The sequence below is a fragment of the Rhinoderma darwinii genome (assembly GCF_050947455.1).
Source record: "Rhinoderma darwinii isolate aRhiDar2 chromosome 5 unlocalized genomic scaffold, aRhiDar2.hap1 SUPER_5_unloc_10, whole genome shotgun sequence".
In the NCBI taxonomy this organism is placed as follows: domain Eukaryota; kingdom Metazoa; phylum Chordata; class Amphibia; order Anura; family Rhinodermatidae; genus Rhinoderma; species Rhinoderma darwinii.
The window spans coordinates 342958-365941 of NW_027461766.1; the positions used below are offsets into that span (position 1 = coordinate 342958).

The 22984-nt window shown below is 47.8% G+C and overlaps 15 non-coding genes across 15 annotated transcripts; all 15 read left to right on the forward strand.

Annotated features, from left to right (window-relative positions):
* The first annotated feature begins 878 nt into the window (after positions 1–878).
* LOC142684553 (U2 spliceosomal RNA) lies at positions 879–1069 on the forward strand. Its single transcript, XR_012854167.1, has one exon. It is a non-coding gene; the product is annotated as a U2 spliceosomal RNA (small nuclear RNA).
* A 1312-nt stretch (positions 1070–2381) lies between these two features.
* On the forward strand, positions 2382–2572 carry LOC142684554 (U2 spliceosomal RNA). The gene has a single exon (XR_012854168.1). It is a non-coding gene; the product is annotated as a U2 spliceosomal RNA (small nuclear RNA).
* A 1296-nt stretch (positions 2573–3868) lies between these two features.
* On the forward strand, positions 3869–4059 carry LOC142684556 (U2 spliceosomal RNA). The gene has a single exon (XR_012854169.1). It is a non-coding gene; the product is annotated as a U2 spliceosomal RNA (small nuclear RNA).
* A 1320-nt stretch (positions 4060–5379) lies between these two features.
* On the forward strand, positions 5380–5570 carry LOC142684557 (U2 spliceosomal RNA). Its single transcript, XR_012854170.1, has one exon. It is a non-coding gene; the product is annotated as a U2 spliceosomal RNA (small nuclear RNA).
* A 1292-nt stretch (positions 5571–6862) lies between these two features.
* On the forward strand, positions 6863–7053 carry LOC142684558 (U2 spliceosomal RNA). The gene has a single exon (XR_012854171.1). It is a non-coding gene; the product is annotated as a U2 spliceosomal RNA (small nuclear RNA).
* A 1300-nt stretch (positions 7054–8353) lies between these two features.
* Positions 8354–8544, forward strand: LOC142684772 (U2 spliceosomal RNA). Its single transcript, XR_012854364.1, has one exon. It is a non-coding gene; the product is annotated as a U2 spliceosomal RNA (small nuclear RNA).
* A 1265-nt stretch (positions 8545–9809) lies between these two features.
* LOC142684559 (U2 spliceosomal RNA) lies at positions 9810–10000 on the forward strand. The gene has a single exon (XR_012854172.1). It is a non-coding gene; the product is annotated as a U2 spliceosomal RNA (small nuclear RNA).
* A 1252-nt stretch (positions 10001–11252) lies between these two features.
* On the forward strand, positions 11253–11443 carry LOC142684561 (U2 spliceosomal RNA). The gene has a single exon (XR_012854174.1). It is a non-coding gene; the product is annotated as a U2 spliceosomal RNA (small nuclear RNA).
* A 1288-nt stretch (positions 11444–12731) lies between these two features.
* On the forward strand, positions 12732–12922 carry LOC142684562 (U2 spliceosomal RNA). Its single transcript, XR_012854175.1, has one exon. It is a non-coding gene; the product is annotated as a U2 spliceosomal RNA (small nuclear RNA).
* A 1288-nt stretch (positions 12923–14210) lies between these two features.
* LOC142684563 (U2 spliceosomal RNA) lies at positions 14211–14401 on the forward strand. The gene has a single exon (XR_012854176.1). It is a non-coding gene; the product is annotated as a U2 spliceosomal RNA (small nuclear RNA).
* A 1299-nt stretch (positions 14402–15700) lies between these two features.
* On the forward strand, positions 15701–15891 carry LOC142684564 (U2 spliceosomal RNA). Its single transcript, XR_012854177.1, has one exon. It is a non-coding gene; the product is annotated as a U2 spliceosomal RNA (small nuclear RNA).
* A 1276-nt stretch (positions 15892–17167) lies between these two features.
* On the forward strand, positions 17168–17358 carry LOC142684565 (U2 spliceosomal RNA). The gene has a single exon (XR_012854178.1). It is a non-coding gene; the product is annotated as a U2 spliceosomal RNA (small nuclear RNA).
* A 1288-nt stretch (positions 17359–18646) lies between these two features.
* Positions 18647–18837, forward strand: LOC142684567 (U2 spliceosomal RNA). The gene has a single exon (XR_012854179.1). It is a non-coding gene; the product is annotated as a U2 spliceosomal RNA (small nuclear RNA).
* Positions 18838–20133: 1296 nt separating this feature from the next.
* On the forward strand, positions 20134–20324 carry LOC142684568 (U2 spliceosomal RNA). Its single transcript, XR_012854180.1, has one exon. It is a non-coding gene; the product is annotated as a U2 spliceosomal RNA (small nuclear RNA).
* A 1300-nt stretch (positions 20325–21624) lies between these two features.
* On the forward strand, positions 21625–21815 carry LOC142684569 (U2 spliceosomal RNA). The gene has a single exon (XR_012854181.1). It is a non-coding gene; the product is annotated as a U2 spliceosomal RNA (small nuclear RNA).
* The last annotated feature ends 1169 nt before the right edge of the window (positions 21816–22984 follow it).

Below are 22984 nucleotides of genomic sequence, written 5' to 3' on the forward strand. Positions count from 1 at the left end.
GCCCGCCCGCTCGCCTGCCCGCCACAATGGACCTACCTGTGTACACTAGATGGATGTGATGGAATGTACTGTTGTCCCTACATTTCAAGAAGAAGTAAGAATTGCAGTTGCAACAAAGCCTTGCTTGCCTACAAAGAGAGCAGCAATTTGGATTGTTACTATGTTACCTAGAAGAATAACAAACTGTGCAAGGATGGAGGTTGTAGGAGCAAGGAGAAGTTGTCTGTAAATTTGGTGGATGCCTATTTCCATTTTGCAGTCCCTTGTCTCCCTCTTGTGGCCTCCTGGAGGCAACTAGCTGTGCAAAAAAAAAGACAGCCTGGCGGCCGGCTGTTGCAGTGTTGCCCTCTCAGGCAACACTGAGTGACTGACTGAGCCTCACCGTCTTATATAAAGTTCAGACGGAACTTTGCACGTGTCATAGTGGAGCCCTCAGGATTCCAGAGCCAGCTTTCTGACATCATAATGGGGCCTCAGAGATAAAAGCCTGGGCCCAGGCAGTGTTGGTCAGTGCTGCTCAGCAGGCAGCACTGGACTGGACTGGATTACAGCTGATACAAGGTGTGAAGGAACAAGGGGTGGCTGTGGGCATGCACTTGCTGCCGCTGCCAGTGTTTATCTGCATGGCAGCAGGGCATTTGGGCGTTGCCAGGAAGGCGTTTTTATGTAGATTCCTCCTCTTTCAGCACTGCATTGTGGTGCAAGCAAAAGAAGCAAATCCTGTCTGGCTTCCTCTCCGGCCTTTATTCACCTCCCGTGTAGCTGTGAGTGTGTGAGCCTGCAGGGCCCCATGGAATTGCCTAGAAGTAGGCTGAATCGCTGCAAGGGCTGAACAGCAGTATCGGGCAGGCTCGGGCAACGCGCGGCCCGTTCGGGTTATCGCTTCTCGGCCTTTTGGCTAAGATCAAGTGTAGTATCTGTTCTTATCAGTTTAATATCTGATACGTCCCCTATCTGGGGACCATATATTAAATGGATTTTTAGAACAGGGAGATGGAAATAGAGCTTGCTCTGTCCACTCCACGCATTGACCTGGTATTGCAGTATTTCCAGGACCGGTGCACCCTTTCCTTATGTGTTGACTAAAAGCAGATTCCAAAAGTGTTTTTTGTCTTTGCTATTGTTTCTGTCTTTCTGAAGGGATCTCCCCTTTTAATCCCATTATTTCAACACCTGTTGGACAATGCATGAGTGATAATGAGCTCATTGATTAAATGCAATTAATGAATAGATTGCCACCTCTTGTTGTGTGTCGTCTGTGTTTCTGTGTTTCCGGCATTTCACATTGGAACACCTCATTCACCTTCCTTGTCTTCTCTCCGCCCTCCCTTTTAGGTAAGTTAAAGAGCTGCACCTGAGCCAGCCACTGATTGATTGATTGATTGATTGATTGATTGATTAATTGATTGATTGATTGATTGATTGATTGATTGATTGATTGATGCAGCACAACAGTCAAATAGTGGAGTGGAGTAGGGGAACAGCAAACAGCCAATAAAGCAGCCCGCCCGCTCGCCTGCCCGCCACAATGGACCTACCTGTGTACACTAGATGGATGTGATGGAATGTACTGTCGTCCCTACATTTCAAGAAGAAGTAAGAATTGCAGTTGCAACAAAGCCTTGCTTGCCTACAAAGAGAGCAGCAATTTGGATTTGTTACTATGTTACCTAGAAGAATAACAAACTGTGCAAGGATGGAGGTTGTAGGAGCAAGGAGAAGTTGTCTGTAAAGTTGGTGGATGCCTATTTTCCATTTTGCAGTCCCTTGTCTCCCTCTTGTGGCCTCCTGGAGGCAACTAGCTGTGCAAAAAAAAGACAGCCTGGCGGCCGGCTGTTGCAGTGTTGCCCTCTCAGGCAACACTGAGTGACTGACTGAGCCTCACCGTCTTATATAAAGTTCAGACGGAACTTTGCACGTGTCATAGTGGAGCCCTCAGGATTCCAGAGCCAGCTTTCTGACATCATAATGGGGCCTCAGAGATAAAAGCCTGGGCCCAGGCAGTGTTGGTCAGTGCTGCTCAGCAGGCAGCACTGGACTGGACTGGATTACAGCTGATACAAGGTGTGAAGGAACAAGGGGTGGCTGTGGGCATGCACTTGCTGCCGCTGCCAGTGTTTATCTGCATGGCAGCAGGGCATTTGGGCGTTGCCAGGAAGGCGTTTTTATGTAGATTCCTCCTCTTTCAGCACTGCATTGTGGTGCAAGCAAAAGAAGCAAATCCTGTCTGGCTTCCTCTCCGGCCTTTATTCACCTCCCGTGTAGCTGTGAGTGTGTGAGCCTGCAGGGCCCCATGGAATTGCCTAGAAGTAGGCTGAATCGCTGCAAGGGCTGAACAGCAGTATCGGGCAGGCTCGGGCAACGCGCGGCCCGTTCGGGTTATCGCTTCTCGGCCTTTTGGCTAAGATCAAGTGTAGTATCTGTTCTTATCAGTTTAATATCTGATACGTCCCCTATCTGGGGACCATATATTAAATGGATTTTTAGAACAGGGAGATGGAAATAGAGCTTGCTCTGTCCACTCCACGCATTGACCTGGTATTGCAGTATTTCCAGGACCGGTGCACCCTTTCCTTATGTGTTGACTAAAAGCAGATTCCAAAAGTGTTTTTTGTCTTTGCTATTGTTTCTGTCTTTCTGAAGGGATCTCCCCTTTTAATCCCATTATTTCAACACCTGTTGGACAATGCATGAGTGATAATGAGCTCATTGATTAAATGCAATTAATGAATAGATTGCCACCTCTTGTTGTGTGTCGTCTGTGTTTCTGTGTTTCCGGCATTTCACATTGGAACACCTCATTCACCTTCCTTGTCTTCTCTCCGCCCTCCCTTTTAGGTAAGTTAAAGAGCTGCACCTGAGCCAGCCACTGATTGATTGATTGATTGATTGATTGATTGATTGATTGATTGATTGATTGATTGATTGATGCAGCACAACAGTCAAATAGTGGAGTGGAGTAGGGGAACAGCAAACAGCCAATAAAGCAGCCCGCCCGCTCGCCTGCCCGCCACAATGGACCTACCTGTGTACACTAGATGGATGTGATGGAATGTACTGTCGTCCCTACATTTCAAGAAGAAGTAAGAATTGCAGTTGCAACAAAGCCTTGCTTGCCTACAAAGAGAGCAGCAATTTGGATTTGTTACTATGTTACCTAGAAGAATAACAAACTGTGCAAGGATGGAGGTTGTAGGAGCAAGGAGAAGTTGTCTGTAAAGTTGGTGGATGCCTATTTTCCATTTTGCAGTCCCTTGTCTCCCTCTTGTGGCCTCCTGGAGGCAACTAGCTGTGCAAAAAAAAGACAGCCTGGCGGCCGGCTGTTGCAGTGTTGCCCTCTCAGGCAACACTGAGTGACTGACTGAGCCTCACCGTCTTATATAAAGTTCAGACGGAACTTTGCACGTGTCATAGTGGAGCCCTCAGGATTCCAGAGCCAGCTTTCTGACATCATAATGGGGCCTCAGAGATAAAAGCCTGGGCCCAGGCAGTGTTGGTCAGTGCTGCTCAGCAGGCAGCACTGGACTGGACTGGATTACAGCTGATACAAGGTGTGAAGGAACAAGGGGTGGCTGTGGGCATGCACTTGCTGCCGCTGCCAGTGTTTATCTGCATGGCAGCAGGGCATTTGGGCGTTGCCAGGAAGGCGTTTTTATGTAGATTCCTCCTCTTTCAGCACTGCATTGTGGTGCAAGCAAAAGAAGCAAATCCTGTCTGGCTTCCTCTCCGGCCTTTATTCACCTCCCGTGTAGCTGTGAGTGTGTGAGCCTGCAGGGCCCCATGGAATTGCCTAGAAGTAGGCTGAATCGCTGCAAGGGCTGAACAGCAGTATCGGGCAGGCTCGGGCAACGCGCGGCCCGTTCGGGTTATCGCTTCTCGGCCTTTTGGCTAAGATCAAGTGTAGTATCTGTTCTTATCAGTTTAATATCTGATACGTCCCCTATCTGGGGACCATATATTAAATGGATTTTTAGAACAGGGAGATGGAAATAGAGCTTGCTCTGTCCACTCCACGCATTGACCTGGTATTGCAGTATTTCCAGGACCGGTGCACCCTTTCCTTATGTGTTGACTAAAAGCAGATTCCAAAAGTGTTTTTTGTCTTTGCTATTGTTTCTGTCTTTCTGAAGGGATCTCCCCTTTTAATCCCATTATTTCAACACCTGTTGGACAATGCATGAGTGATAATGAGCTCATTGATTAAATGCAATTAATGAATAGATTGCCACCTCTTGTTGTGTGTCGTCTGTGTTTCTGTGTTTCCGGCATTTCACATTGGAACACCTCATTCACCTTCCTTGTCTTCTCTCCGCCCTCCCTTTTAGGTAAGTTAAAGAGCTGCACCTGAGCCAGCCACTGATTGATTGATTGATTGATTGATTGATTGATTGATTGATTGATTGATTGATTGATTGATTGATTGATTGATTGATTGATTGATGCAGCACAACAGTCAAATAGTGGAGTGGAGTAGGGGAACAGCAAACAGCCAATAAAGCAGCCCGCCCGCTCGCCTGCCCGCCACAATGGACCTACCTGTGTACACTAGATGGATGTGATGGAATGTACTGTCGTCCCTACATTTCAAGAAGAAGTAAGAATTGCAGTTGCAACAAAGCCTTGCTTGCCTACAAAGAGAGCAGCAATTTGGATTTGTTACTATGTTACCTAGAAGAATAACAAACTGTGCAAGGATGGAGGTTGTAGGAGCAAGGAGAAGTTGTCTGTAAAGTTGGTGGATGCCTATTTTCCATTTTGCAGTCCCTTGTCTCCCTCTTGTGGCCTCCTGGAGGCAACTAGCTGTGCAAAAAAAAGACAGCCTGGCGGCCGGCTGTTGCAGTGTTGCCCTCTCAGGCAACACTGAGTGACTGACTGAGCCTCACCGTCTTATATAAAGTTCAGACGGAACTTTGCACGTGTCATAGTGGAGCCCTCAGGATTCCAGAGCCAGCTTTCTGACATCATAATGGGGCCTCAGAGATAAAAGCCTGGGCCCAGGCAGTGTTGGTCAGTGCTGCTCAGCAGGCAGCACTGGACTGGACTGGATTACAGCTGATACAAGGTGTGAAGGAACAAGGGGTGGCTGTGGGCATGCACTTGCTGCCGCTGCCAGTGTTTATCTGCATGGCAGCAGGGCATTTGGGCGTTGCCAGGAAGGCGTTTTTATGTAGATTCCTCCTCTTTCAGCACTGCATTGTGGTGCAAGCAAAAGAAGCAAATCCTGTCTGGCTTCCTCTCCGGCCTTTATTCACCTCCCGTGTAGCTGTGAGTGTGTGAGCCTGCAGGGCCCCATGGAATTGCCTAGAAGTAGGCTGAATCGCTGCAAGGGCTGAACAGCAGTATCGGGCAGGCTCGGGCAACGCGCGGCCCGTTCGGGTTATCGCTTCTCGGCCTTTTGGCTAAGATCAAGTGTAGTATCTGTTCTTATCAGTTTAATATCTGATACGTCCCCTATCTGGGGACCATATATTAAATGGATTTTTAGAACAGGGAGATGGAAATAGAGCTTGCTCTGTCCACTCCACGCATTGACCTGGTATTGCAGTATTTCCAGGACCGGTGCACCCTTTCCTTATGTGTTGACTAAAAGCAGATTCCAAAAGTGTTTTTTGTCTTTGCTATTGTTTCTGTCTTTCTGAAGGGATCTCCCCTTTTAATCCCATTATTTCAACACCTGTTGGACAATGCATGAGTGATAATGAGCTCATTGATTAAATGCAATTAATGAATAGATTGCCACCTCTTGTTGTGTGTCGTCTGTGTTTCTGTGTTTCCGGCATTTCACATTGGAACACCTCATTCACCTTCCTTGTCTTCTCTCCGCCCTCCCTTTTAGGTAAGTTAAAGAGCTGCACCTGAGCCAGCCACTGATTGATTGATTGATTGATTGATTGATTGATTGATTGATTGATTGATTGATTGATTGATGCAGCACAACAGTCAAATAAGTGGAGTAGGGGAACAGCAAACAGCCAATAAAGCAGCCCGCCCGCTCGCCTGCCCGCCACAATGGACCTACCTGTGTACACTAGATGGATGTGATGGAATGTACTGTCGTCCCTACATTTCAAGAAGAAGTAAGAATTGCAGTTGCAACAAAGCCTTGCTTGCCTACAAAGAGAGCAGCAATTTGGATTTGTTACTATGTTACCTAGAAGAATAACAAACTGTGCAAGGATGGAGGTTGTAGGAGCAAGGAGAAGTTGTCTGTAAAGTTGGTGGATGCCTATTTTCCATTTTGCAGTCCCTTGTCTCCCTCTTGTGGCCTCCTGGAGGCAACTAGCTGTGCAAAAAAAAGACAGCCTGGCGGCCGGCTGTTGCAGTGTTGCCCTCTCAGGCAACACTGAGTGACTGACTGAGCCTCACCGTCTTATATAAAGTTCAGACGGAACTTTGCACGTGTCATAGTGGAGCCCTCAGGATTCCAGAGCCAGCTTTCTGACATCATAATGGGGCCTCAGAGATAAAAGCCTGGGCCCAGGCAGTGTTGGTCAGTGCTGCTCAGCAGGCAGCACTGGACTGGACTGGATTACAGCTGATACAAGGTGTGAAGGAACAAGGGGTGGCTGTGGGCATGCACTTGCTGCCGCTGCCAGTGTTTATCTGCATGGCAGCAGGGCATTTGGGCGTTGCCAGGAAGGCGTTTTTATGTAGATTCCTCCTCTTTCAGCACTGCATTGTGGTGCAAGCAAAAGAAGCAAATCCTGTCTGGCTTCCTCTCCGGCCTTTATTCACCTCCCGTGTAGCTGTGAGTGTGTGAGCCTGCAGGGCCCCATGGAATTGCCTAGAAGTAGGCTGAATCGCTGCAAGGGCTGAACAGCAGTATCGGGCAGGCTCGGGCAACGCGCGGCCCGTTCGGGTTATCGCTTCTCGGCCTTTTGGCTAAGATCAAGTGTAGTATCTGTTCTTATCAGTTTAATATCTGATACGTCCCCTATCTGGGGACCATATATTAAATGGATTTTTAGAACAGGGAGATGGAAATAGAGCTTGCTCTGTCCACTCCACGCATTGACCTGGTATTGCAGTATTTCCAGGACCGGTGCACCCTTTCCTTATGTGTTGACTAAAAGCAGATTCCAAAAGTGTTTTTTGTCTTTGCTATTGTTTCTGTCTTTCTGAAGGGATCTCCCCTTTTAATCCCATTATTTCAACACCTGTTGGACAATGCATGAGTGATAATGAGCTCATTGATTAAATGCAATTAATGAATAGATTGCCACCTCTTGTTGTGTGTCGTCTGTGTTTCTGTGTTTCCGGCATTTCACATTGGAACACCTCATTCACCTTCCTTGTCTTCTCTCCGCCCTCCCTTTTAGGTAAGTTAAAGAGCTGCACCTGAGCCAGCCACTGATTGATTGATTGATTGATTGATTGATTGATTGATTGATTGATTGATTGATTGATTGATTGATGCAGCACAACAGTCAAATAGTGGAGTGGAGTAGGGGAACAGCAAACAGCCAATAAAGCAGCCCGCCCGCTCGCCTGCCCGCCACAATGGACCTACCTGTGTACACTAGATGGATGTGATGGAATGTACTGTCGTCCCTACATTTCAAGAAGAAGTAAGAATTGCAGTTGCAACAAAGCCTTGCTTGCCTACAAAGAGAGCAGCAATTTGGATTTGTTACTATGTTACCTAGAAGAATAACAAACTGTGCAAGGATGGAGGTTGTAGGAGCAAGGAGAAGTTGTCTGTAAAGTTGGTGGATGCCTATTTTCCATTTTGCAGTCCCTTGTCTCCCTCTTGTGGCCTCCTGGAGGCAACTAGCTGTGCAAAAAAAAGACAGCCTGGCGGCCGGCTGTTGCAGTGTTGCCCTCTCAGGCAACACTGAGTGACTGACTGAGCCTCACCGTCTTATATAAAGTTCAGACGGAACTTTGCACGTGTCATAGTGGAGCCCTCAGGATTCCAGAGCCAGCTTTCTGACATCATAATGGGGCCTCAGAGATAAAAGCCTGGGCCCAGGCAGTGTTGGTCAGTGCTGCTCAGCAGGCAGCACTGGACTGGACTGGATTACAGCTGATACAAGGTGTGAAGGAACAAGGGGTGGCTGTGGGCATGCACTTGCTGCCGCTGCCAGTGTTTATCTGCATGGCAGCAGGGCATTTGGGCGTTGCCAGGAAGGCGTTTTTATGTAGATTCCTCCTCTTTCAGCACTGCATTGTGGTGCAAGCAAAAGAAGCAAATCCTGTCTGGCTTCCTCTCCGGCCTTTATTCACCTCCCGTGTAGCTGTGAGTGTGTGAGCCTGCAGGGCCCCATGGAATTGCCTAGAAGTAGGCTGAATCGCTGCAAGGGCTGAACAGCAGTATCGGGCAGGCTCGGGCAACGCGCGGCCCGTTCGGGTTATCGCTTCTCGGCCTTTTGGCTAAGATCAAGTGTAGTATCTGTTCTTATCAGTTTAATATCTGATACGTCCCCTATCTGGGGACCATATATTAAATGGATTTTTAGAACAGGGAGATGGAAATAGAGCTTGCTCTGTCCACTCCACGCATTGACCTGGTATTGCAGTATTTCCTTATGTGTTGACTAAAAGCAGATTCCAAAAGTGTTTTTTGTCTTTGCTATTGTTTCTGTCTTTCTGAAGGGATCTCCCCTTTTAATCCCATTATTTCAACACCTGTTGGACAATGCATGAGTGATAATGAGCTCATTGATTAAATGCAATTAATGAATAGATTGCCACCTCTTGTTGTGTGTCGTCTGTGTTTCTGTGTTTCCGGCATTTCACATTGGAACACCTCATTCACCTTCCTTGTCTTCTCTCCGCCCTCCCTTTTAGGTAAGTTAAAGAGCTGCACCTGAGCCAGCCACTGATTGATTGATTGATTGATTGATTGATTGATTGATTGATTGATTGATTGCAGCACAACAGTCAAATAGTGGAGTGGAGTAGGGGAACAGCAAACAGCCAATAAAGCAGCCCGCCCGCTCGCCTGCCCGCCACAATGGACCTACCTGTGTACACTAGATGGATGTGATGGAATGTACTGTCGTCCCTACATTTCAAGAAGAAGTAAGAATTGCAGTTGCAACAAAGCCTTGCTTGCCTACAAAGAGAGCAGCAATTTGGATTTGTTACTATGTTACCTAGAAGAATAACAAACTGTGCAAGGATGGAGGTTGTAGGAGCAAGGAGAAGTTGTCTGTAAAGTTGGTGGATGCCTATTTTCCATTTTGCAGTCCCTTGTCTCCCTCTTGTGGCCTCCTGGAGGCAACTAGCTGTGCAAAAAAAAGACAGCCTGGCGGCCGGCTGTTGCAGTGTTGCCCTCTCAGGCAACACTGAGTGACTGACTGAGCCTCACCGTCTTATATAAAGTTCAGACGGAACTTTGCACGTGTCATAGTGGAGCCCTCAGGATTCCAGAGCCAGCTTTCTGACATCATAATGGGGCCTCAGAGATAAAAGCCTGGGCCCAGGCAGTGTTGGTCAGTGCTGCTCAGCAGGCAGCACTGGACTGGACTGGATTACAGCTGATACAAGGTGTGAAGGAACAAGGGGTGGCTGTGGGCATGCACTTGCTGCCGCTGCCAGTGTTTATCTGCATGGCAGCAGGGCATTTGGGCGTTGCCAGGAAGGCGTTTTTATGTAGATTCCTCCTCTTTCAGCACTGCATTGTGGTGCAAGCAAAAGAAGCAAATCCTGTCTGGCTTCCTCTCCGGCCTTTATTCACCTCCCGTGTAGCTGTGAGTGTGTGAGCCTGCAGGGCCCCATGGAATTGCCTAGAAGTAGGCTGAATCGCTGCAAGGGCTGAACAGCAGTATCGGGCAGGCTCGGGCAACGCGCGGCCCGTTCGGGTTATCGCTTCTCGGCCTTTTGGCTAAGATCAAGTGTAGTATCTGTTCTTATCAGTTTAATATCTGATACGTCCCCTATCTGGGGACCATATATTAAATGGATTTTTAGAACAGGGAGATGGAAATAGAGCTTGCTCTGTCCACTCCACGCATTGACCTGGTATTGCAGTATTTCCAGGACCGGTGCACCCTTTCCTTATGTGTTGACTAAAAGCAGATTCCAAAAGTGTTTTTTGTCTTTGCTATTGTTTCTGTCTTTCTGAAGGGATCTCCCCTTTTAATCCCATTATTTCAACACCTGTTGGACAATGCATGAGTGATAATGAGCTCATTGATTAAATGCAATTAATGAATAGATTGCCACCTCTTGTTGTGTGTCGTCTGTGTTTCTGTGTTTCCGGCATTTCACATTGGAACACCTCATTCACCTTCCTTGTCTTCTCTCCGCCCTCCCTTTTAGGTAAGTTAAAGAGCTGCACCTGAGCCAGCCACTGATTGATTGATTGATTGATTGATTGATTGATTGATTGATTGATTGATTGATTGATTGATTGATGCAGCACAACAGTCAAATAGTGGAGTGGAGTAGGGGAACAGCAAACAGCCAATAAAGCAGCCCGCCCGCTCGCCTGCCCGCCACAATGGACCTACCTGTGTACACTAGATGGATGTGATGGAATGTACTGTCGTCCCTACATTTCAAGAAGAAGTAAGAATTGCAGTTTACTATGTTACCTAGAAGAATAACAAACTGTGCAAGGATGGAGGTTGTAGGAGCAAGGAGAAGTTGTCTGTAAAGTTGGTGGATGCCTATTTTCCATTTTGCAGTCCCTTGTCTCCCTCTTGTGGCCTCCTGGAGGCAACTAGCTGTGCAAAAAAAAGACAGCCTGGCGGCCGGCTGTTGCAGTGTTGCCCTCTCAGGCAACACTGAGTGACTGACTGAGCCTCACCGTCTTATATAAAGTTCAGACGGAACTTTGCACGTGTCATAGTGGAGCCCTCAGGATTCCAGAGCCAGCTTTCTGACATCATAATGGGGCCTCAGAGATAAAAGCCTGGGCCCAGGCAGTGTTGGTCAGTGCTGCTCAGCAGGCAGCACTGGACTGGACTGGATTACAGCTGATACAAGGTGTGAAGGAACAAGGGGTGGCTGTGGGCATGCACTTGCTGCCGCTGCCAGTGTTTATCTGCATGGCAGCAGGGCATTTGGGCGTTGCCAGGAAGGCGTTTTTATGTAGATTCCTCCTCTTTCAGCACTGCATTGTGGTGCAAGCAAAAGAAGCAAATCCTGTCTGGCTTCCTCTCCGGCCTTTATTCACCTCCCGTGTAGCTGTGAGTGTGTGAGCCTGCAGGGCCCCATGGAATTGCCTAGAAGTAGGCTGAATCGCTGCAAGGGCTGAACAGCAGTATCGGGCAGGCTCGGGCAACGCGCGGCCCGTTCGGGTTATCGCTTCTCGGCCTTTTGGCTAAGATCAAGTGTAGTATCTGTTCTTATCAGTTTAATATCTGATACGTCCCCTATCTGGGGACCATATATTAAATGGATTTTTAGAACAGGGAGATGGAAATAGAGCTTGCTCTGTCCACTCCACGCATTGACCTGGTATTGCAGTATTTCCAGGACCGGTGCACCCTTTCCTTATGTGTTGACTAAAAGCAGATTCCAAAAGTGTTTTTTGTCTTTGCTATTGTTTCTGTCTTTCTGAAGGGATCTCCCCTTTTAATCCCATTATTTCAACACCTGTTGGACAATGCATGAGTGATAATGAGCTCATTGATTAAATGCAATTAATGAATAGATTGCCACCTCTTGTTGTGTGTCGTCTGTGTTTCTGTGTTTCCGGCATTTCACATTGGAACACCTCATTCACCTTCCTTGTCTTCTCTCCGCCCTCCCTTTTAGGTAAGTTAAAGAGCTGCACCTGAGCCAGCCACTGATTGATTGATTGATTGATTGATTGATTGATTGATTGATTGATTGATTGATGCAGCACAACAGTCAAATAGTGGAGTGGAGTAGGGGAACAGCAAACAGCCAATAAAGCAGCCCGCCCGCTCGCCTGCCCGCCACAATGGACCTACCTGTGTACACTAGATGGATGTGATGGAATGTACTGTCGTCCCTACATTTCAAGAAGAAGTAAGAATTGCAGTTGCAACAAAGCCTTGCTTGCCTACAAAGAGAGCAGCAATTTGGATTTGTTACTATGTTACCTAGAAGAATAACAAACTGTGCAAGGATGGAGGTTGTAGGAGCAAGGAGAAGTTGTCTGTAAAGTTGGTGGATGCCTATTTTCCATTTTGCAGTCCCTTGTCTCCCTCTTGTGGCCTCCTGGAGGCAACTAGCTGTGCAAAAAAAAGACAGCCTGGCGGCCGGCTGTTGCAGTGTTGCCCTCTCAGGCAACACTGAGTGACTGACTGAGCCTCACCGTCTTATATAAAGTTCAGACGGAACTTTGCACGTGTCATAGTGGAGCCCTCAGGATTCCAGAGCCAGCTTTCTGACATCATAATGGGGCCTCAGAGATAAAAGCCTGGGCCCAGGCAGTGTTGGTCAGTGCTGCTCAGCAGGCAGCACTGGACTGGACTGGATTACAGCTGATACAAGGTGTGAAGGAACAAGGGGTGGCTGTGGGCATGCACTTGCTGCCGCTGCCAGTGTTTATCTGCATGGCAGCAGGGCATTTGGGCGTTGCCAGGAAGGCGTTTTTATGTAGATTCCTCCTCTTTCAGCACTGCATTGTGGTGCAAGCAAAAGAAGCAAATCCTGTCTGGCTTCCTCTCCGGCCTTTATTCACCTCCCGTGTAGCTGTGAGTGTGTGAGCCTGCAGGGCCCCATGGAATTGCCTAGAAGTAGGCTGAATCGCTGCAAGGGCTGAACAGCAGTATCGGGCAGGCTCGGGCAACGCGCGGCCCGTTCGGGTTATCGCTTCTCGGCCTTTTGGCTAAGATCAAGTGTAGTATCTGTTCTTATCAGTTTAATATCTGATACGTCCCCTATCTGGGGACCATATATTAAATGGATTTTTAGAACAGGGAGATGGAAATAGAGCTTGCTCTGTCCACTCCACGCATTGACCTGGTATTGCAGTATTTCCAGGACCGGTGCACCCTTTCCTTATGTGTTGACTAAAAGCAGATTCCAAAAGTGTTTTTTGTCTTTGCTATTGTTTCTGTCTTTCTGAAGGGATCTCCCCTTTTAATCCCATTATTTCAACACCTGTTGGACAATGCATGAGTGATAATGAGCTCATTGATTAAATGCAATTAATGAATAGATTGCCACCTCTTGTTGTGTGTCGTCTGTGTTTCTGTGTTTCCGGCATTTCACATTGGAACACCTCATTCACCTTCCTTGTCTTCTCTCCGCCCTCCCTTTTAGGTAAGTTAAAGAGCTGCACCTGAGCCAGCCACTGATTGATTGATTGATTGATTGATTGATTGATTGATTGATTGATTGATTGATGCAGCACAACAGTCAAATAGTGGAGTGGAGTAGGGGAACAGCAAACAGCCAATAAAGCAGCCCGCCCGCTCGCCTGCCCGCCACAATGGACCTACCTGTGTACACTAGATGGATGTGATGGAATGTACTGTCGTCCCTACATTTCAAGAAGAAGTAAGAATTGCAGTTGCAACAAAGCCTTGCTTGCCTACAAAGAGAGCAGCAATTTGGATTTGTTACTATGTTACCTAGAAGAATAACAAACTGTGCAAGGATGGAGGTTGTAGGAGCAAGGAGAAGTTGTCTGTAAAGTTGGTGGATGCCTATTTTCCATTTTGCAGTCCCTTGTCTCCCTCTTGTGGCCTCCTGGAGGCAACTAGCTGTGCAAAAAAAAGACAGCCTGGCGGCCGGCTGTTGCAGTGTTGCCCTCTCAGGCAACACTGAGTGACTGACTGAGCCTCACCGTCTTATATAAAGTTCAGACGGAACTTTGCACGTGTCATAGTGGAGCCCTCAGGATTCCAGAGCCAGCTTTCTGACATCATAATGGGGCCTCAGAGATAAAAGCCTGGGCCCAGGCAGTGTTGGTCAGTGCTGCTCAGCAGGCAGCACTGGACTGGACTGGATTACAGCTGATACAAGGTGTGAAGGAACAAGGGGTGGCTGTGGGCATGCACTTGCTGCCGCTGCCAGTGTTTATCTGCATGGCAGCAGGGCATTTGGGCGTTGCCAGGAAGGCGTTTTTATGTAGATTCCTCCTCTTTCAGCACTGCATTGTGGTGCAAGCAAAAGAAGCAAATCCTGTCTGGCTTCCTCTCCGGCCTTTATTCACCTCCCGTGTAGCTGTGAGTGTGTGAGCCTGCAGGGCCCCATGGAATTGCCTAGAAGTAGGCTGAATCGCTGCAAGGGCTGAACAGCAGTATCGGGCAGGCTCGGGCAACGCGCGGCCCGTTCGGGTTATCGCTTCTCGGCCTTTTGGCTAAGATCAAGTGTAGTATCTGTTCTTATCAGTTTAATATCTGATACGTCCCCTATCTGGGGACCATATATTAAATGGATTTTTAGAACAGGGAGATGGAAATAGAGCTTGCTCTGTCCACTCCACGCATTGACCTGGTATTGCAGTATTTCCAGGACCGGTGCACCCTTTCCTTATGTGTTGACTAAAAGCAGATTCCAAAAGTGTTTTTTGTCTTTGCTATTGTTTCTGTCTTTCTGAAGGGATCTCCCCTTTTAATCCCATTATTTCAACACCTGTTGGACAATGCATGAGTGATAATGAGCTCATTGATTAAATGCAATTAATGAATAGATTGCCACCTCTTGTTGTGTGTCGTCTGTGTTTCTGTGTTTCCGGCATTTCACATTGGAACACCTCATTCACCTTCCTTGTCTTCTCTCCGCCCTCCCTTTTAGGTAAGTTAAAGAGCTGCACCTGAGCCAGCCACTGATTGATTGATTGATTGATTGATTGATTGATTGATTGATTGATTGATTGATTGATTGATTGATGCAGCACAACAGTCAAATAGTGGAGTGGAGTAGGGAACAGCAAACAGCCAATAAAGCAGCCCGCCCGCTCGCCTGCCCGCCACAATGGACCTACCTGTGTACACTAGATGGATGTGATGGAATGTACTGTCGTCCCTACATTTCAAGAAGAAGTAAGAATTGCAGTTGCAACAAAGCCTTGCTTGCCTACAAAGAGAGCAGCAATTTGGATTTGTTACTATGTTACCTAGAAGAATAACAAACTGTGCAAGGATGGAGGTTGTAGGAGCAAGGAGAAGTTGTCTGTAAAGTTGGTGGATGCCTATTTTCCATTTTGCAGTCCCTTGTCTCCCTCTTGTGGCCTCCTGGAGGCAACTAGCTGTGCAAAAAAAAGACAGCCTGGCGGCCGGCTGTTGCAGTGTTGCCCTCTCAGGCAACACTGAGTGACTGACTGAGCCTCACCGTCTTATATAAAGTTCAGACGGAACTTTGCACGTGTCATAGTGGAGCCCTCAGGATTCCAGAGCCAGCTTTCTGACATCATAATGGGGCCTCAGAGATAAAAGCCTGGGCCCAGGCAGTGTTGGTCAGTGCTGCTCAGCAGGCAGCACTGGACTGGACTGGATTACAGCTGATACAAGGTGTGAAGGAACAAGGGGTGGCTGTGGGCATGCACTTGCTGCCGCTGCCAGTGTTTATCTGCATGGCAGCAGGGCATTTGGGCGTTGCCAGGAAGGCGTTTTTATGTAGATTCCTCCTCTTTCAGCACTGCATTGTGGTGCAAGCAAAAGAAGCAAATCCTGTCTGGCTTCCTCTCCGGCCTTTATTCACCTCCCGTGTAGCTGTGAGTGTGTGAGCCTGCAGGGCCCCATGGAATTGCCTAGAAGTAGGCTGAATCGCTGCAAGGGCTGAACAGCAGTATCGGGCAGGCTCGGGCAACGCGCGGCCCGTTCGGGTTATCGCTTCTCGGCCTTTTGGCTAAGATCAAGTGTAGTATCTGTTCTTATCAGTTTAATATCTGATACGTCCCCTATCTGGGGACCATATATTAAATGGATTTTTAGAACAGGGAGATGGAAATAGAGCTTGCTCTGTCCACTCCACGCATTGACCTGGTATTGCAGTATTTCCAGGACCGGTGCACCCTTTCCTTATGTGTTGACTAAAAGCAGATTCCAAAAGTGTTTTTTGTCTTTGCTATTGTTTCTGTCTTTCTGAAGGGATCTCCCCTTTTAATCCCATTATTTCAACACCTGTTGGACAATGCATGAGTGATAATGAGCTCATTGATTAAATGCAATTAATGAATAGATTGCCACCTCTTGTTGTGTGTCGTCTGTGTTTCTGTGTTTCCGGCATTTCACATTGGAACACCTCATTCACCTTCCTTGTCTTCTCTCCGCCCTCCCTTTTAGGTAAGTTAAAGAGCTGCACCTGAGCCAGCCACTGATTGATTGATTGATTGATTGATTGATTGATTGATTGATGCAGCACAACAGTCAAATAGTGGAGTGGAGTAGGGGAACAGCAAACAGCCAATAAAGCAGCCCGCCCGCTCGCCTGCCCGCCACAATGGACCTACCTGTGTACACTAGATGGATGTGATGGAATGTACTGTCGTCCCTACATTTCAAGAAGAAGTAAGAATTGCAGTTGCAACAAAGCCTTGCTTGCCTACAAAGAGAGCAGCAATTTGGATTTGTTACTATGTTACCTAGAAGAATAACAAACTGTGCAAGGATGGAGGTTGTAGGAGCAAGGAGAAGTTGTCTGTAAAGTTGGTGGATGCCTATTTTCCATTTTGCAGTCCCTTGTCTCCCTCTTGTGGCCTCCTGGAGGCAACTAGCTGTGCAAAAAAAAGACAGCCTGGCGGCCGGCTGTTGCAGTGTTGCCCTCTCAGGCAACACTGAGTGACTGACTGAGCCTCACCGTCTTATATAAAGTTCAGACGGAACTTTGCACGTGTCATAGTGGAGCCCTCAGGATTCCAGAGCCAGCTTTCTGACATCATAATGGGGCCTCAGAGATAAAAGCCTGGGCCCAGGCAGTGTTGGTCAGTGCTGCTCAGCAGGCAGCACTGGACTGGACTGGATTACAGCTGATACAAGGTGTGAAGGAACAAGGGGTGGCTGTGGGCATGCACTTGCTGCCGCTGCCAGTGTTTATCTGCATGGCAGCAGGGCATTTGGGCGTTGCCAGGAAGGCGTTTTTATGTAGATTCCTCCTCTTTCAGCACTGCATTGTGGTGCAAGCAAAAGAAGCAAATCCTGTCTGGCTTCCTCTCCGGCCTTTATTCACCTCCCGTGTAGCTGTGAGTGTGTGAGCCTGCAGGGCCCCATGGAATTGCCTAGAAGTAGGCTGAATCGCTGCAAGGGCTGAACAGCAGTATCGGGCAGGCTCGGGCAACGCGCGGCCCGTTCGGGTTATCGCTTCTCGGCCTTTTGGCTAAGATCAAGTGTAGTATCTGTTCTTATCAGTTTAATATCTGATACGTCCCCTATCTGGGGACCATATATTAAATGGATTTTTAGAACAGGGAGATGGAAATAGAGCTTGCTCTGTCCACTCCACGCATTGACCTGGTATTGCAGTATTTCCAGGACCGGTGCACCCTTTCCTTATGTGTTGACTAAAAGCAGATTCCAAAAGTGTTTTTTGTCTTTGCTATTGTTTCTGTCTTTCTGAAGGGATCTCCCCTTTTAATCCCATTATTTCAACACCTGTTGGACAATGCATGAGTGATAATGAGCTCATTGATTAAATGCAATTAATGAATAGATTGCCACCTCTTGTTGTGTGTCGTCTGTGTTTCTGTGTTTCCGGCATTTCACATTGGAACACCTCATTCACCTTCCTTGTCTTCTCTCCGCCCTCCCTTTTAGGTAAGTTAAAGAGCTGCACCTGAGCCAGCCACTGATTGATTGATTGATTGATTGATTGATTGATTGATTGATTGATTGATTGATGCAGCACAACAGTCAAATAGTGGAGTGGAGTAGGGGAACAGCAAACAGCCAATAAAGCAGCCCGCCCGCTCGCCTGCCCGCCACAATGGACCTACCTGTGTACACTAGATGGATGTGATGGAATGTACTGTCGTCCCTACATTTCAAGAAGAAGTAAGAATTGCAGTTGCAACAAAGCCTTGCTTGCCTACAAAGAGAGCAGCAATTTGGATTTGTCACTATGTTACCTAGAAGAATAACAAACTGTGCAAGGATGGAGGTTGTAGGAGCAAGGAGAAGTTGTCTGTAAAGTTGGTGGATGCCTATTTTCCATTTTGCAGTCCCTTGTCTCCCTCTTGTGGCCTCCTGGAGGCAACTAGCTGTGCAAAAAAAAGACAGCCTGGCGGCCGGCTGTTGCAGTGTTGCCCTCTCAGGCAACACTGAGTGACTGACTGAGCCTCACCGTCTTATATAAAGTTCAGACGGAACTTTGCACGTGTCATAGTGGAGCCCTCAGGATTCCAGAGCCAGCTTTCTGACATCATAATGGGGCCTCAGAGATAAAAGCCTGGGCCCAGGCAGTGTTGGTCAGTGCTGCTCAGCAGGCAGCACTGGACTGGACTGGATTACAGCTGATACAAGGTGTGAAGGAACAAGGGGTGGCTGTGGGCATGCACTTGCTGCCGCTGCCAGTGTTTATCTGCATGGCAGCAGGGCATTTGGGCGTTGCCAGGAAGGCGTTTTTATGTAGATTCCTCCTCTTTCAGCACTGCATTGTGGTGCAAGCAAAAGAAGCAAATCCTGTCTGGCTTCCTCTCCGGCCTTTATTCACCTCCCGTGTAGCTGTGAGTGTGTGAGCCTGCAGGGCCCCATGGAATTGCCTAGAAGTAGGCTGAATCGCTGCAAGGGCTGAACAGCAGTATCGGGCAGGCTCGGGCAACGCGCGGCCCGTTCGGGTTATCGCTTCTCGGCCTTTTGGCTAAGATCAAGTGTAGTATCTGTTCTTATCAGTTTAATATCTGATACGTCCCCTATCTGGGGACCATATATTAAATGGATTTTTAGAACAGGGAGATGGAAATAGAGCTTGCTCTGTCCACTCCACGCATTGACCTGGTATTGCAGTATTTCCAGGACCGGTGCACCCTTTCCTTATGTGTTGACTAAAAGCAGATTCCAAAAGTGTTTTTTGTCTTTGCTATTGTTTCTGTCTTTCTGAAGGGATCTCCCCTTTTAATCCCATTATTTCAACACCTGTTGGACAATGCATGAGTGATAATGAGCTCATTGATTAAATGCAATTAATGAATAGATTGCCACCTCTTGTTGTGTGTCGTCTGTGTTTCTGTGTTTCCGGCATTTCACATTGGAACACCTCATTCACCTTCCTTGTCTTCTCTCCGCCCTCCCTTTTAGGTAAGTTAAAGAGCTGCACCTGAGCCAGCCACTGATTGATTGATTGATTGATTGATCGATTGATTGATTGATTGATTGATTGATTGATTGATGCAGCACAACAGTCAAATAGTGGAGTGGAGTAGGGGAACAGCAAACAGCCAATAAAGCAGCCCGCCCGCTCGCCTGCCCGCCACAATGGACCTACCTGTGTACACTAGATGGATGTGATGGAATGTACTGTCGTCCCTACATTTCAAGAAGAAGTAAGAATTGCAGTTGCAACAAAGCCTTGCTTGCCTACAAAGAGAGCAGCAATTTGGATTTGTTACTATGTTACCTAGAAGAATAACAAACTGTGCAAGGATGGAGGTTGTAGGAGCAAGGAGAAGTTGTCTGTAAAGTTGGTGGATGCCTATTTTCCATTTTGCAGTCCCTTGTCTCCCTCTTGTGGCCTCCTGGAGGCAACTAGCTGTGCAAAAAAAAGACAGCCTGGCGGCCGGCTGTTGCAGTGTTGCCCTCTCAGGCAACACTGAGTGACTGACTGAGCCTCACCGTCTTATATAAAGTTCAGACGGAACTTTGCACGTGTCATAGTGGAGCCCTCAGGATTCCAGAGCCAGCTTTCTGACATCATAATGGGGCCTCAGAGATAAAAGCCTGGGCCCAGGCAGTGTTGGTCAGTGCTGCTCAGCAGGCAGCACTGGACTGGACTGGATTACAGCTGATACAAGGTGTGAAGGAACAAGGGGTGGCTGTGGGCATGCACTTGCTGCCGCTGCCAGTGTTTATCTGCATGGCAGCAGGGCATTTGGGCGTTGCCAGGAAGGCGTTTTTATGTAGATTCCTCCTCTTTCAGCACTGCATTGTGGTGCAAGCAAAAGAAGCAAATCCTGTCTGGCTTCCTCTCCGGCCTTTATTCACCTCCCGTGTAGCTGTGAGTGTGTGAGCCTGCAGGGCCCCATGGAATTGCCTAGAAGTAGGCTGAATCGCTGCAAGGGCTGAACAGCAGTATCGGGCAGGCTCGGGCAACGCGCGGCCCGTTCGGGTTATCGCTTCTCGGCCTTTTGGCTAAGATCAAGTGTAGTATCTGTTCTTATCAGTTTAATATCTGATACGTCCCCTATCTGGGGACCATATATTAAATGGATTTTTAGAACAGGGAGATGGAAATAGAGCTTGCTCTGTCCACTCCACGCATTGACCTGGTATTGCAGTATTTCCAGGACCGGTGCACCCTTTCCTTATGTGTTGACTAAAAGCAGATTCCAAAAGTGTTTTTTGTCTTTGCTATTGTTTCTGTCTTTCTGAAGGGATCTCCCCTTTTAATCCCATTATTTCAACACCTGTTGGACAATGCATGAGTGATAATGAGCTCATTGATTAAATGCAATTAATGAATAGATTGCCACCTCTTGTTGTGTGTCGTCTGTGTTTCTGTGTTTCCGGCATTTCACATTGGAACACCTCATTCACCTTCCTTGTCTTCTCTCCGCCCTCCCTTTTAGGTAAGTTAAAGAGCTGCACCTGAGCCAGCCACTGATTGATTGATTGATTGATTGATTGATTGATTGATTGATTGATTGATTGATTGATTGATTGATGCAGCACAACAGTCAAATAGTGGAGTGGAGTAGGGGAACAGCAAACAGCCAATAAAGCAGCCCGCCCGCTCGCCTGCCCGCCACAATGGACCTACCTGTGTACACTAGATGGATGTGATGGAATGTACTGTCGTCCCTACATTTCAAGAAGAAGTAAGAATTGCAGTTGCAACAAAGCCTTGCTTGCCTACAAAGAGAGCAGCAATTTGGATTTGTCACTATGTTACCTAGAAGAATAACAAACTGTGCAAGGATGGAGGTTGTAGGAGCAAGGAGAAGTTGTCTGTAAAGTTGGTGGATGCCTATTTTCCATTTTGCAGTCCCTTGTCTCCCTCTTGTGGCCTCCTGGAGGCAACTAGCTGTGCAAAAAAAAGACAGCCTGGCAGCCGGCTGTTGCAGTGTTGCCCTCTCAGGCAACACTGAGTGACTGACTGAGCCTCACCGTCTTATATAAAGTTCAGACGGAACTTTGCACGTGTCATAGTGGAGCCCTCAGGATTCCAGAGCCAGCTTTCTGACATCATAATGGGGCCTCAGAGATAAAAGCCTGGGCCCAGGCAGTGTTGGTCAGTGCTGCTCAGCAGGCAGCACTGGACTGGACTGGATTACAGCTGATACAAGGTGTGAAGGAACAAGGGGTGGCTGTGGGCATGCACTTGCTGCCGCTGCCAGTGTTTATCTGCATGGCAGCAGGGCATTTGGGCGTTGCCAGGAAGGCGTTTTTATGTAGATTCCTCCTCTTTCAGCACTGCATTGTGGTGCAAGCAAAAGAAGCAAATCCTGTCTGGCTTCCTCTCCGGCCTTTATTCACCTCCCGTGTAGCTGTGAGTGTGTGAGCCTGCAGGGCCCCATGGAATTGCCTAGAAGTAGGCTGAATCGCTGCAAGGGCTGAACAGCAGTATCGGGCAGGCTCGGGCAACGCGCGGCCCGTTCGGGTTATCGCTTCTCGGCCTTTTGGCTAAGATCAAGTGTAGTATCTGTTCTTATCAGTTTAATATCTGATACGTCCCCTATCTGGGGACCATATATTAAATGGATTTTTAGAACAGGGAGATGGAAATAGAGCTTGCTCTGTCCACTCCACGCATTGACCTGGTATTGCAGTATTTCCAGGACCGGTGCACCCTTTCCTTATGTGTTGACTAAAAGCAGATTCCAAAAGTGTTTTTTGTCTTTGCTATTGTTTCTGTCTTTCTGAAGGGATCTCCCCTTTTAATCCCATTATTTCAACACCTGTTGGACAATGCATGAGTGATAATGAGCTCATTGATTAAATGCAATTAATGAATAGATTGCCACCTCTTGTTGTGTGTCGTCTGTGTTTCTGTGTTTCCGGCATTTCACATTGGAACACCTCATTCACCTTCCTTGTCTTCTCTCCGCCCTCCCTTTTAGGTAAGTTAAAGAGCTGCACCTGAGCCAGCCACTGATTGATTGATTGATTGATTGATCGATTGATTGATTGATTGATTGATTGATTGATGCAGCACAACAGTCAAATAGTGGAGTGGAGTAGGGGAACAGCAAACAGCCAATAAAGCAGCCCGCCCGCTCGCCTGCCCGCCACAATGGACCTACCTGTGTACACTAGATGGATGTGATGGAATGTACTGTCGTCCCTACATTTCAAGAAGAAGTAAGAATTGCAGTTGCAACAAAGCCTTGCTTGCCTACAAAGAGAGCAGCAATTTGGATTTGTTACTATGTTACCTAGAAGAATAACAAACTGTGCAAGGATGGAGGTTGTAGGAGCAAGGAGAAGTTGTCTGTAAAGTTGGTGGATGCCTATTTTCCATTTTGCAGTCCCTTGTCTCCCTCTTGTGGCCTCCTGGAGGCAACTAGCTGTGCAAAAAAAAGACAGCCTGGCGGCCGGCTGTTGCAGTGTTGCCCTCTCAGGCAACACTGAGTGACTGACTGAGCCTCACCGTCTTATATAAAGTTCAGACGGAACTTTGCACGTGTCATAGTGGAGCCCTCAGGATTCCAGAGCCAGCTTTCTGACATCATAATGGGGCCTCAGAGATAAAAGCCTGGGCCCAGGCAGTGTTGGTCAGTGCTGCTCAGCAGGCAGCACTGGACTGGACTGGATTACAGCTGATACAAGGTGTGAAGGAACAAGGGGTGGCTGTGGGCATGCACTTGCTGCCGCTGCCAGTGTTTATCTGCATGGCAGCAGGGCATTTGGGCGTTGCCAGGAAGGCGTTTTTATGTAGATTCCTCCTCTTTCAGCACTGCATTGTGGTGCAAGCAAAAGAAGCAAATCCTGTCTGGCTTCCTCTCCGGCCTTTATTCACCTCC